Below are 13,740 nucleotides of genomic sequence, written 5' to 3' on the forward strand. Positions count from 1 at the left end.
GGCAATAAATGGTAATGTTTGACTTTACTATGCTGTTAAATTGCAAATAAATTGTTGCAGAATCATGACACAATAGGCATTTGCATCTTTTAAAACAATCTCTGTAACAGGAAACATCCTTTGCATGCCTTTGTCTGAGTCAGTATTTTTCTGTTATTCTTTTTCCAATACATGTGATTTTAAATCAGTGGGACCCAATGAATCAATCCCTGTTGTCTTATTATATAATATTTCTCTAATTTTTAGGTTAGTCATCATTCATCAAGGACTACAAGATGATTAAATGTCAATGCTAGCTGATGATGCACTTATACAAGGAAAACTTTGTCCCCAAAAGACTGCTTTCTCAGATAAACATAGGCTATAGACTATACTTTTACAAGAATGGAGATTTGATTTGAATGTAGACAAGACTTCACTGATAGCTCAGTCGGTAAGGAATCCACCTGCAATGCAGGAGACCCTGGTTTGAGGCTGGGAAGATCCGCTGGAGAAGGGATGGGCTACTCACTCTGGTATTCTTGGGCTTCCCTAGTGGCTCAGCTGGTGGAGAATCTGCCTGCAAATACAAGAGACCTGGCTTCGATCCCTGGATTGGGAAGATCCCTTGGAGAAGGGAAAAGCTACGCACTCCAGTATTCTGGCCTGGAGAATTCCATGGACTGTATAGTCCATGGGGTCACAAAGAGTCAGACACAACTGAGTGACTTTCACTTTCATAGACAAGACTGGATATTTTAAATTTATTTTTCAGTTTAAGTATAGTTGTTTTACAATGTATTAACTTCTTCTGTACAGCAAAGTGATTCAGTTATATATATATAAACATTCTTTTCTTATATTCATTTCCATTATGGTTTGTCATAGGGTATTAAATATAGTTCCCTGTGCTATACAGTAGGATCTTGTTATCTATTCTATATATAATAGTTTGCATCTGCTAACCCTAAAGACCTACTCCACCATTCCCAAATCAACCTGCTTTATGAATTTACTGTTGCCTTTCTTGCTCTCTTCAATATCTAAGAAATGAGTGCATATTGTTAATCAGTTTCTATAGTGAACCACATGTAGCTGTTTCCCTTTCCAGACATCCCCTTCATTCTCCATGCCTTACATGTTGGGCATAAATGCTGAGTTGCATCTAACAAATGTATCAGTGCCCCCATCAATAAGATGTGATTGTCCCTCCAGCTGATTCTTCTGCAACACATTTCCCCATGTAGGATGAGGTCTGAGTGACAGGCTACACTCCCTGGATAGACAGGTCTATTGACTTTTGATGGTGTCTTCATCTTGGATCTAAGACTCCTTGTGTGTAACTGCTGGGTCAGCCCCAGGATGGTGAACACAGAAGCTTGTGGCACCATCAGTCCTGGACAGGGTGGGTGGTGGCACCACACTGGTCACAGAGATGGACGTACTTGGGTCTCAGGGCCAGTTCTATCACTTCCTAGCTATGTAACTTTAGGCAAGTTTATTAATTTGACAAATATTTATTGATCACATGCTCTATACCAAGCAGTTTTCTGATGAAAGTAATACAACAGTGATCAAAACAGACAAGATCCTAGGCTGAATGGTGTCTACTGCCAGGGAAAGGAGATAGACATAAGGCAAGTAAACAACTAACTAAAGAAGATTATTTCAGATCCTAGTAGACACAACTGAAGTGACTTAGCAGAAGCAGCAGGGGCTGTTTTGTTTTGTTTTTTAATAAGGCGATGTGATAGAGATTATGGTGAGGGAGGGGGAACTACTGAATTTAGATGTGGTCACAAGAAAGATCTAACTGAGGACCAGTATTTGAGAATGGTTGTAAGATGCCTGCTAGGCACAGATCAAAGGTAGAGTGTTTGGGCTGGAGAAACAGTAAATGCAAGACAGAGGACCAGGAGGAAGACCAGGGCAGCTGGAGGGTGGTGGGTGAGGGGAGACCGTGGAGGATGAATTCAAGCAATAGACCTTATAAATCATGAAAAGACAGTGCACTTTATTCAGATGTGATGGGGAAGACATAGGCAAGGTTGAAGCAGAGGAGGGACCTGATCTGATTTTCATTAGAGAACTATTGTTCAGTCCAGTGGGAGAAGAATTGCTGGCAGAAAAGAAGAGGAAGCGATGAACCCAGTCAGGCAGGTGTAACTAGAGTCCTTTCCCTCAGCCAAGGCATCACACCAAGAGCTGGGTCATAACTGGACCCAGTAATTCTGACTGCATCCTACATTCAGCTGTGTTTGCATATATAAAGCAATTAAACTATTATTAATTATTTACATATATGAGAATTATTTATTCTTGCAAGAAGAATCCTATGGACAAAGGAGCCTGGTGGGCTACAGTTCATGGGGTCACAAAGAGGCAGACACAACTGAGGTGAACTAGCATGCGTGCACTGCTTGCATGGAGCTCGCACTCTCACACAAAGCCAAGTTGCATTTGCTGAACAGGTAGCCCTACCTGGCCATGTATGCTGTGATCCAAAGAAGCGCTTCAGGTTGTGTCCGAGTAGAGCCAAGGAATGGCGGAACACCCCCGCCAGTGAACAGCTTGAGAAAAGAACAAGAAAAGAAGAAAGCAGGTAGTCTTTTCAGAGGCATTGCATAGACTGGAGCAGAGAATTCACAGGGACCACTGTGTTTCAAGAGAAGAGTGGGAAATGAATCAAGAAAAGAAAATTGCAACCAGATTGTAGAGAGGGCTTAATGCCTGGGCCAAGGAATGTGGACTCTGTGCTGTTGGTATTGAGCAGCTATTGAAGGATTTTGAGCAAAGGAGTGACATGATGAAAAGGTATTTGGGAAGATTAATTTGACAGCTGTGAGTGGGGAGGGAGGTCAATCTAAAAGCAGCTGATATAGGTGATCTGCTATTGAGCCACATTTTGGTTTCCTTGGTTCTGAGTTTTCAAACTAAAATAACTTTACTAATAGGTAATAAAGTCCCCTCATTTTTGCTTAGACGTTTGCACTCTCTGATGATGTGCTGGTTTTATCCAGAAGTATGCTTTCTGGATCATTAAAATGAATATTCTGCATCTTGAAAAATTATTTGCCCTTTTCTCCATTCCCTTCCAGATTAATAGTGACAAGCTAACTTAAAAAGTGACAGGGAAATAGTGAAAAAGTAGGAAATAATGAAAACAAGTGAATGTTTTGCTAAGGAAATGTTTATTACTGTGGTTCTCATCATTATGAGTTAATTACAGGCTCTCAGCAAATATCCCATTGTGAACTCAGAGGTGCAATATGTTTTATTTGAAAAAGTGAAATAGTGTTTTCCTTTCCAGTATTCAGTTGTATTTCCTGCTATTTTAAGACTACTCAGTGGTACCAATGTACTTTGACAACCAATTATCCCAGCATGCCTGTGCTATGTATTTTAACTGTAATGCTTCTTAAAAGCTTGAATTGCAAAAACAAAATTCTATCTTAATTGATCAGATGTGCATCGAGAGTTGTCTGAACACTATCTGTGTAATATCTGAATAACCCAGCTGACTTACAGGAGCAGACAGAAACACCTGTTGGAATAACACATGCTTTCTTCAAGGTTCATATTTTACAATTTTTCCTCCAGATTTTCTTTTCTCCAGCATCTTCACTCTTGAGGAAGGATGACATGTCACACCTGAATTCTGGCCATGCTAAGAATAAAATGTACCATAGTCCATCTCTAGGATTTCATATCCTGATTTATCAAGGATAGTAGCGATCTGACTATCACAGTTACCAGTATTGCCAATCTCCAGCTTTGCCCACGTCATCTTATTCTGGCAAACATGGTTCGAAGCATGGTGTGGTCTCCATTCTACAAGCAAAAGGCAGCTTTGCAGAGTAAGAATTCTCCATGTTAATGTTGCCCTAGCCTGTTAACTACAATTCAGTGTTGAAAAGCTGATGCCTGTGATTGATTCAGGCACAGGGCCATTGTTTAATTTACTTTGGTTTGATTTTTTTCCTTCACCCTCCCAACTGGCTTCTCTAGAGGAGGAAAGTCAGACAGTAGTTACTGCTTTGGAAAGAAAAGATAAGCTGAACACTTTGGAATGCATTTTTCTAACGCTCCTTCTCCAAGTGTTACATGACTATCAAATTTCTTTTAGACTTTGATAATGAGAAACAGACAATTCAGTAGAAAATACAACCAAGAGATTTGCAGTAATAGAGGATTTCAGAAATGCACATGGTTCTAAATGGCACTGAGATTATGGGCTTTAGAGTTCTGAATCTTCTATTTTTTCCATGTTTGAGTAGGCACTATGGTTGATTATCAGGTTGAGGAAGGGCAGGGGGCTTGCCTGCTCATTATAAAGGTGCATGTGTGTAAAATTTTCACACATAATATAATATTTCAAAGTTATTTTTATGGAGACTCAGGGGTCTCAGAACTTAAACAAAACTGCTGATCATTGGCTCCAAGAAATACTTAGAAGGAATTATAGTTTTTGTTTTCTTTCTTTCTTTTTTTTTTTTTTTACATCCTATGGAGTCATTTGCAGACTTTTGGACTACAGATCACATAATGTTTGTTTATTCAGCTGGCTTTGGAGATTTAAGCAATATTTGGAGACACACAAGTCTTTGCCTTGCTTAATAAAAAGAATACTCAACGGTATAGGTACAACATTTTTATATACAAAATGTCCTTGCAAACAGAGGTTAATATTGACAAAAATGTAATTTTGAAATTAAAAATAAATAAAACAATCCCAGAAAAAATTCATCCGGCATCATCTTTCTTAAGGAAATTTTAGCAACCCTTAGGTCTCCCGTGCTATAATGCTTGAAAATACATTATTAGGTTTTCCAAGAATACTGTAAGCAATGCTTGCATTATTCTGCTCTGATCAACTACAACAAACAAGGCCTGGGTCACCTTCTAAGAATAATCACTTACCAGAAGAAGTGTTATTTTGTTGGTATTATTAGTAAAGATTTATATCACAGAGTCAACTCATTCTTGTCTATGAGAAAAGGTAGAATAAATATTTCATACCTGCGGCTTTTGAGGAACATTCTGCCTTTCAATCCTGAGGCAGGCTTTCAACATAGATGCCAATCAGAAGTCTTTAACAGATGTAAGATGCATCTTGCCTTCTTGTCTTTGAAAAATATAAGGATCTCAAGATGCACCTGAAATATTCATTATGTGGACAATATTCCAAGCAGAGCTGGAACTTGCTGAGTGTTTCAGTGACTATTTATTTATTCAGGTTTTTCTGTCTTTTTCTCGCATATTGTTAATACTTCCTAAGTCTATGACTTGTCAAAATGTCTTTCCTTTTTAGTATACTTACATGACTAAATTTACTGAAGCATTTAACATCACAAATAGTTTCGTTTGGTTAGCTTAACAACAGTTTAATTGAAGAATATATTTGTGCCATGAATCATTTCCTTTTACTTCTATTTCTCCTCTTTTCCTTTTTGCCTGCCTCCCCCTATCAGTTTAATAAAGCAGAGGCTCTATTGAGAAATCAACCTTTCAATGAGTTTCTTTGGTAACATCTGATTAGTAGAGACAAATTTCATTGTCAGTAAGATGACAAATTTGTACAGTTTTATCAGTGGAATTTCTATATGGGTTGCTAGAATAAAAGAGCTTAGAATCATAGAAGACCACAAACATACCATTTTGCCCTATACTGGATTCCCTTGTAGCTTAGTCAGTTAAGAATCTGCCTGCAGTACAGGAGACCCGGGTTTGATCCCTGGGTTGGGAAGATCCCCTGGAGAAGAAAATGGCAACCCACTCCAGTATCCTTGCCTGGAAAATCTCATGGACAGAGGAGCCTGGTGGGCTGCAGTCCATGGGGTCGCAAAGAGTCGGGCACAACTGAGCGACTAACACTTACTTACTTACTATATTTCTTATGAAGTCCAGTAAAACATTTAAATGTGCAGTATATCATTTCCATTTATCAGATGATGTACTAAAACATATTTTCAATTTCCCTTTTCCATCACCTTTTACCAGTATCACTGGTTTCTTTTTATTTCAGTCTAAGCTTTTTTTAAATTTTATAAATGCCTTCCTTTAAGAAAAAAATACTATACATACAAGTATATATTAGATTGGCCAAAATATTCATTCAGGCTTTTCCATAACATCCTACAGAAGATGTTATGTGCCCCTCCTTGTCACAGTAAAAATGATGGCAAAATGAGTTTTTCAGGACTTATTATGTTCCAGGCACAGTAGTAGATAGCTTCCTTTTTACATGTTTCCTCAATTTAAATGGAATAAAAAATGTGTTTTTTATTAATTGTTGCTTCATTATATTATATGTAAAACTGTAGTGTGTTTCCTTTATTTTTGTTACTTGATGATTTTGATGACTGAACAGTCATATCCAGTTTGGATCAATAGATCTCTGTGTCCAGAGGAATAAAACATATGAAAATATCAAATAGATTTATTTTGTTTGTAAAATAGTATATCCCATTAGAAGTAAAGATGATCTCAGGTCCCACTGAAGTTATCACTGGCAATAAGTAGAGGTACAATCAATAGAAATTTAAGCTCAGACATTAGGAATAATTTCATGTGAATAATGTGTTTCAGAAATATGAAAAATGTTGGCAAGTTTCTGAAATCTTTATACAAAATTGTAAAATTGTGTCTATGGGCTGATGTGTATATATTCTCACCTATATGACTTTTTAGAATATACTACTGTAAGCCTAGTTTCATAATTTAGGAACCTGAAAAGAATGGAGGTCAGAAAAAAATTAACAGTTCAGCTAAATATGTTAATTTAAGCAATACAAAGATGAATTAGAGTGCTGCTATGACAGTGTTTGTTCCTTTATTTGATTCTTTTTAGCTGAACATTCATACTTCAAAGAACTCTAAGCAATGCATTTTTAACAAAATCAGAATGACTGTTACTTTCAGGAAGATTTATTAATACTGACTACTAGATAAAAATGTCAAAGACAGTAAATATCATGCATAAAAAGCATAAAGAAATGCTACATTGGTTTGAGGACAAATAGGAAATGTAATTTACAGTCTGAGTAGAAAATGAATTTCTAGTAATGTTAGGCAAAAAACAAATTATGGGCAAAAAAAAGTGAATGGTTCTCATGATACCTGGATAAAAAGGCAAAATTGAAACAAATTTGGATTCTCTGTGATATACAAACAAGGCTGACCGTGAGCGAGATTGTGAAGTGACTGCCTATTCTTGATGTTGTTCCCTAGGTACCTAGCCCCCCAGAGCCTTTCTCCTGGATCCAGGCATCTCTGAGTACCTGGCCACAGACAAGAATTGTTATTTTAGGTTCCTACTCACAAAATCTCTTCTTTCCTGACTTCCATTCTTTAATGGCAAAGGTTTTCAAACCACTTTATCATGCTTCTCTTAAGGATTTATATATCCCAATATATTTTTCCTTTCCAGTTGAAAAAGACCCAATGATATTTAATAAAAAATTCTTGAGGAAGAACAAAATACTAATTTAAGTATCACTAACACAGCAATTCTGTGAGGAGGTGATGGCACCCCACTCCAGTACTCTTGCCTGAAAAATACCATTGACAGAGAAGCCTGGTAGGCTACAGTCCATGGGGTTGCTAAAGTTGGACATGACTGAGTGACTTCACTTTCACTTTTCACTTTCATGCATTGGAGAAGGAAATGGCAACCCACTCCAGTGTTCTTGCCTGGAGAATCCCAGGGATGGGGGAGCCTGGTGGGCTGCCAACTATGGGGTCGCACAGAGTCGGACATGACTGAAGCAACTTAGCAGCAGTAGCAGCAGCAACACAGCAATTATACACTAAGCTGAGTAGTGAACAATTATAAAATCTAATAGTAATGTTACAGATATATTCATTTATATACATTTGGCTGCAATCATGATCAATTCGAAGCAGCAATAATAACCATGTGCCCTTCCCCAGATTTCAAGAATTCTAACAATTTCCATGTAAATCTGAATAGCAGGAGCATTGCAAAGTTCCCAAGTGTTGAGTGGCTGTCAGATGTCTTTGTAGAATACGGATTTAGAGTTTTCAGTTAATTCTGGTAACATGCTAATATTAGTTTATGAATAGCACCTTCTAGCTACTCAGCAAATACTAGTGAGTATCCATTAACCTCTAGAAATTGCATATTATTCAACTGTAAGAGTCAAAGATGAGTTTTCTGTCCATCAGGCTGAACTTTGAAGTTCCACAGAAGTCCATAGGGCATGCTTTGAGCTGTAGGGACCCAGCACAGCTCACTGATAATGAGCTGATAGGGTCTGAGGCTGTTCCCAGATAGAAATTACATTTTCACCCTTGTTCTTTTGGGTGCTAATGACTATAAAGTTGAAAACCCCAGGCTACCAAGAAAAAAAGAAAAAGAGAGAGAGTTATATCTCAATAAGTTTCAGAGATCTGTCTGACCTTGCAAAAAAGCACCTTTTAATCAGGCCCTTTGTGTGTGCGTGTGTGCGTGCTAAGTCACTTCAGTCTTGTGCGATTCTTTGCAACCTTTTTGACTGTAAAACCCACCAGGCTCCTCTGTCCATGGTATTATCCAGGCAAGAATACTGGAGTAGGTTCCCATGCTCTCCTCCAGGGGATCCTCCCAACCCAGGGATCAAACCCAGGTCTCTCGCATGGCAGGCAGATTTGTTACCAACTGAGCCACCACAGAAGCCCAATATTCCAATTACTTTGCACAAATGGTTTGACATGTTCAGACAAGTAGATGTTATCAGAGCCCTAACTGAGTCATAGAATTGACTTGCTGCAGAGCAAGTGGCGGAAATAAATGGAAGATGCTGCCCACTAATGTGACATTGATAATTTTAAGTCATGGGGAAAAGGAGGAATATTGGAATATTGGGGAATCCTCAATGCTCAGAAATCCCTTAAGTGGAGCTTTTTGTGATTAAATGGCTCTCACCCACCTCAGTCAGTGTTTTCCAAGGGACATCCTCCATTTTTCCAAGACTTTGGAAAAATATGGTGCTATAAGTGGTGCTTATAGATAAGAATGATTGCATCAACTTCACTGAGCAGTGAGATGGACTCTTCCGTCTGTTGACTAGTGATGAGCTGTTTGGGTATCTGCTTAGACCACGGGACTTAGATCTTACTAGCCATTGTGGGGAGTTAACTGTTATTCCATTGATAAATACTTCAAGGAAAAGCTTTGTCCTGAACCATTTAGATCGTCTTTCCAGGGAAGCCAAGGACAGGTGGGAATGTGATTACTGATTATTTTCTTTCCTTCTTTCTTATTTTCTTCTGTGGCTCTCTTTGATGATGCTGGTCATCCTGAAGGAGACAAGCAGGCAGGAAGACATAAAATGCATTTTTCACCGTTGGTTTTAGACACTAGATTTTCTGATAAAAATTCTAGTCTGGTTGACCTTCAGTGCTCTTTGTGTTTGATCATGGACACCCTGACAGTGGGGTCATCCACATGCCTACACAGAGGATGGTAAAAATGAGGGGTTGAAGCCTTGCTAAAGCACTTTCCTCATTGATAAAATTGGCAGTGACCTTAATCAGTGACTCTCTAAGCTTTTTAGCACTGACAGAAATAACTCCTTTTTTTTCCACTCTGTCTATTTCCATCAAATGCTTTTTTCCTCTGATCTTCAGATACGATACGTGTCCCTGGGTTTGTTGAGCTTTAGAAATCTAGTCACTTCACTCTTCTTTCATTTGTATTATGATTCTTATCAGAATCCTCCCAAATACATCTTTAAGGAGACTTGATTAGAGAAACCTCAAAATTGTAGAGACATATTTATCTATAAACATAGAAATTCCTCAGTGTAAGGCCATTTTAGATGATCAGTTACCACTGTTCATAAACCTGAAAAGAATATAAATTGCTGTTATACACTGTATCCATTTTCTGTAAATCTTAGTTATTTTCTAAATATTTCCAAGAAGTATCACATTACCCCAAGCTGAAAATAGTTTTTGCAAGAGTGAAGTTAATAGTAAATGATTATTTTAATTCACTTAGTATTTGGAAAACAATGTTGATTGCATGGCTAAACTCAGTAGCCCCCTCAAGTAATTACTTTCTATAAATTAACATGCTATTTCCCTCTTCTGTAATTTTCGAGAAATCAAGCTATAAACTATAGCTAGATTGCCAAAGTCACAGTCATTCTAGAAGTTTCTAATATGCTCTGGTTAACTATAAAGTGATCAGCTGTGTGCCAGTCTAATGCATAGTTAGGATGGACTGAACAATCAAACGGACTTCTTTTCTTTTGGGGTATTTATCTTCTATGGATGCTGCCCTGGGTTATTTTGTTGGCATAGAATTACACTTGAATAAAAGTCCTACAGTTTTGAAAGAATGAGAAGTCACTGACAATAAAGTCAGTTTACAACTGATAACTTTAGGAAGGATTATTGTTCTAATGATTTACTCTAATGTAGGACACCCAGGAAGGTTGAGTCCTGAATCATTGCTTAATATTCAAGATCTCTCAGATAGAGGGCTGCTTTTTAGGAAAGAGAAATAGTTCACCAGGGACATTAAGTGCTATGAGTTTTTAAGCAAATATTTAGTATATTCTCTGCTGCTGCTGCTGCTAAGTTGCTTCAGTCATGTCCAACTCTGTGCGACCCCATAGACGGCAGCCCACCAGGCTCCCCTGTCCCTGGGATTCTCCAGGCAAGAACACTGGAGTGGGTTGCCATTTCCTTCTCCAATGCATGAAAGTGAAAGTGAAGTCGCTCTGTCATGTCCGACTCGTCGAGACCCCATGGACTGTAGCCTACCAGGCTCCTCCATCCATGGGATTTTCCAGGCAAGAGTACTGGAGTGGGGTGCCATTGCCTTCTCCAAGTATATTCTCTAAAGGCATACAATTATGAGCAATGAAGGACAGTTGTTATCATTATATCAGGGCTAAATAATTACAATCAAAAGCTATTGTGTTTACTTTGATATTGGCAGGCCTCTGAACTGATAATTCTTTATTGTGGTGTTTGATTAATTAAAAATAACAAATTGAAAACTTTAGTGACAATCATAATTAATATTAAAATATATGATGCACGATACTGGATGCTTGGGGCTAGTGCATTGGGATGACCCAGAGGGATGGTATGGGGAGGGAAGTGGGAGGAGGGTTCAGGATGGGGAACACATGTATACCTGTGGTGGATTCATTTTGATATTTGGCAAAATAATACAATTATGTAAAGTTTAAAAATAAAATTAAAAAAAATAAACATAAAAAATTAAATAAATAAAATAAAATATATGTGTTCATATCCCCCAGAGGTTATAGCAACTACAAACAGTAAAATCTTCTTCAAACATGATTGGCCAATGAGATCATTGGCCATATGATGGTACTGGCCATTAATTATAAAGACCCAATGATACTCATTGGGAATAATGAAAGAATCTTGATGAGAAAGAAAGCTGACAGAGGTAACAGAATAGTACTCAAGGCTGCAAAAAGTTTTGTGCAGAGCTGCAGACGAGAATCCTTGTATCTGAAGAGGCAGCATGGTGGTCTGGTACAGAAAGTATGTTTCTCAGAGTCAACCAAAAGGGCTTCCCATTCCCCTCATCCAAGGTGACGTGCAAAATATCTAACTGCCAGTCTGTGCACAAGCACAGATACAGATGCTGGCTGTAAAAATCCGTGCTGATGGTCATGTGTGATGGACAGATATCAGGTTAACCCCACCATCCCAAAAATTTTTCTGTCATCATCTTTGCATCTAAGTCAACAAACAACACTTTTCTACTAACCCTACTTGAATTTCAACAGATTCCACTCTTGATCACAGCCTCCTCCATATACCTTTTCTCTCTTGTTTTTCCCCAGATTCTTCTGAGCCTCCTTCCTCCTCTCTGACCTACTCCCTCGCTTGCTTTTCCCTTTCCCGTGACTGTGAGGCTGACCCCCGTCCCTCCCTCTCTATATTCCACACTTGCTCCCTTGGCCATCTCATCTGACTCTGTTGCTTTAAAATGATCATGTCTCACAGACTCTAGCTTCTTTTGCCTTTGATCCTTGGACGAGATGGGTTTTTCTGCTACAGATCCCCAAAGTAAAGTCTGCTCCTTATCTTGAATTAATATGACCTTTTGTATTGGTTTGTCCTGATAAACTGGGGACTTCATGAGGGCTGAGCTCCTGTTTTCCTTATTCAGAGCTAAGTCCCTGGGTCTAGCATAGAGCTGGGAAAATTTGCAAGTGACTCAACTTCTAGCCCACAGGTTGCACCTGAATTCCAAATCCTCTGAAACTGTTCTACAATGAAACTGAAATGTATCCGTCGCCCCCCCCTTCCTGTTTCCACTGTGTTCAATGTTTGTACTTTGGTCACTTGTTGCATTTACCTGGATCACCCTCTGCATCTCACCCAACATTTTTAAGAAATCATACTCTTCATTCTCACGTGAAGTCCAACCTCGCCCATAAAGCTTCACCCAGTCTTCTTGTTCAAAGTAACCCACCTCCTGATTCCCATAATATTTGATCTACACCTCTTCCATGGCACTCACCAATCTGGAATGTTTATTACACTTTTTTACTTACCTAATTTCCTTAGGGAAAATGTAGTGCATTATACATTACCAATCTCCTGTACCACCTGGTACATGCAAGGATACTTAGCAATTATTTGTTATATGAAGTATTAAGTGAATGTAATCATTTTATAATTATGTAGATAAATGCATCATAGTATAGTGAATATACACAGTTATAGTAAAATAAATACAATAAAACAATTTTCACTGTAAAACAATTTTTCTATTTTGTACTGTTTCTCTAGGCTTGGACCACAACCAATAGCTTCACTTGACAACTCTAAAGCACAAACTGCCACAAAATTGAGGGAGAAGACAGCTTTTTGGTAAGTTGCATGTACATTTTTAAATCTGATTGTAATCAAAAAGTCTCCATTTTGTTTCAAGCCCTATTTCTTTTTTTTTTTTTTTTTTTGATGTCCTACTGTGTTTTCTTAGAGATTAGGGGGAGTAGATGGAAAGAAGTTTTCAAGAAAATGATTATTTCTTATAGACACTAGCATGAAACCTTTCCATTTGGACACAATGCTGAGGTGGTTGTATATGTTTCTGAAATAAATTTAAATTTTGTGTACATTTGATTGAATATAACATTCAGGAAAATGTGTAAGTTTTAATTGCACAGAGCTCAATTCACTTTTCACTGAGTGAGCACACTTATGTAACTGGGACCCAGTTAAGAAACAAAGTATTACCAGTCCCCCTACTGCTGTGCCCCATCTAGTCCCACTCCCTCCCCATCAATATCAGTTACAGCAATGACCTTCAAAACTACAAATTAGTTTCCCCTACTTTCAAGTTTTATGTGAATGGAGGGACTATCTTTTTAAATGGCTTTAGACTAAAGAAAAACTTGGAAAAGTGAACGGGAAAACCAAGTGATGGTCTATTTATGTAACAGCTGTTTTGCCAGATAATTTGACAGCTAATTGGAGTCGTATTGCTTGTATTCTTAAACCCAGCAAATATCACCTGTTTTAATTGGAGGTCACTGCTGATTAAGCACTAGACTTGGATTTTTTCCCCCTCATTTTTGTGCCTAATAAATTATAGCCTGCCCAAGATCAGAAAAGGTATTCATCATGTCAAATGTTTATAGCAACTGTCTATTATAATTAGAGCAAAAGATTTTCTTTTAGCATTGACTGATTAAATTGGTAATTAACATAAGATGAAAATTTTGCATGGTTTCTCAAAAAAACCAAGAAAATAGA

The 13,740-nt window shown here is 38.0% G+C and overlaps 1 protein-coding gene across 6 annotated transcripts in view; it reads left to right on the forward strand.

Moving 5' to 3' along the window:
* Positions 1-13,740, forward strand: part of TENM3 (teneurin transmembrane protein 3) — a 2,742,616-nt gene that overhangs the window by 1,857,391 nt on the left and 871,485 nt on the right. For all 6 annotated transcript variants that reach the window (XM_070781691.1, XM_070781692.1, XM_070781693.1 and 3 more), the window contains exon 8: positions 12,772-12,852. The gene's annotated coding sequence lies outside the window, so the exon portion shown is untranslated. The remainder of the gene's footprint in view (positions 1-12,771; positions 12,853-13,740) is intronic.

Source organism: Bos indicus, chromosome 27 (assembly GCF_029378745.1).
Source record: "Bos indicus isolate NIAB-ARS_2022 breed Sahiwal x Tharparkar chromosome 27, NIAB-ARS_B.indTharparkar_mat_pri_1.0, whole genome shotgun sequence".
In the NCBI taxonomy this organism is placed as follows: Eukaryota; Metazoa; Chordata; class Mammalia; order Artiodactyla; family Bovidae; genus Bos; species Bos indicus.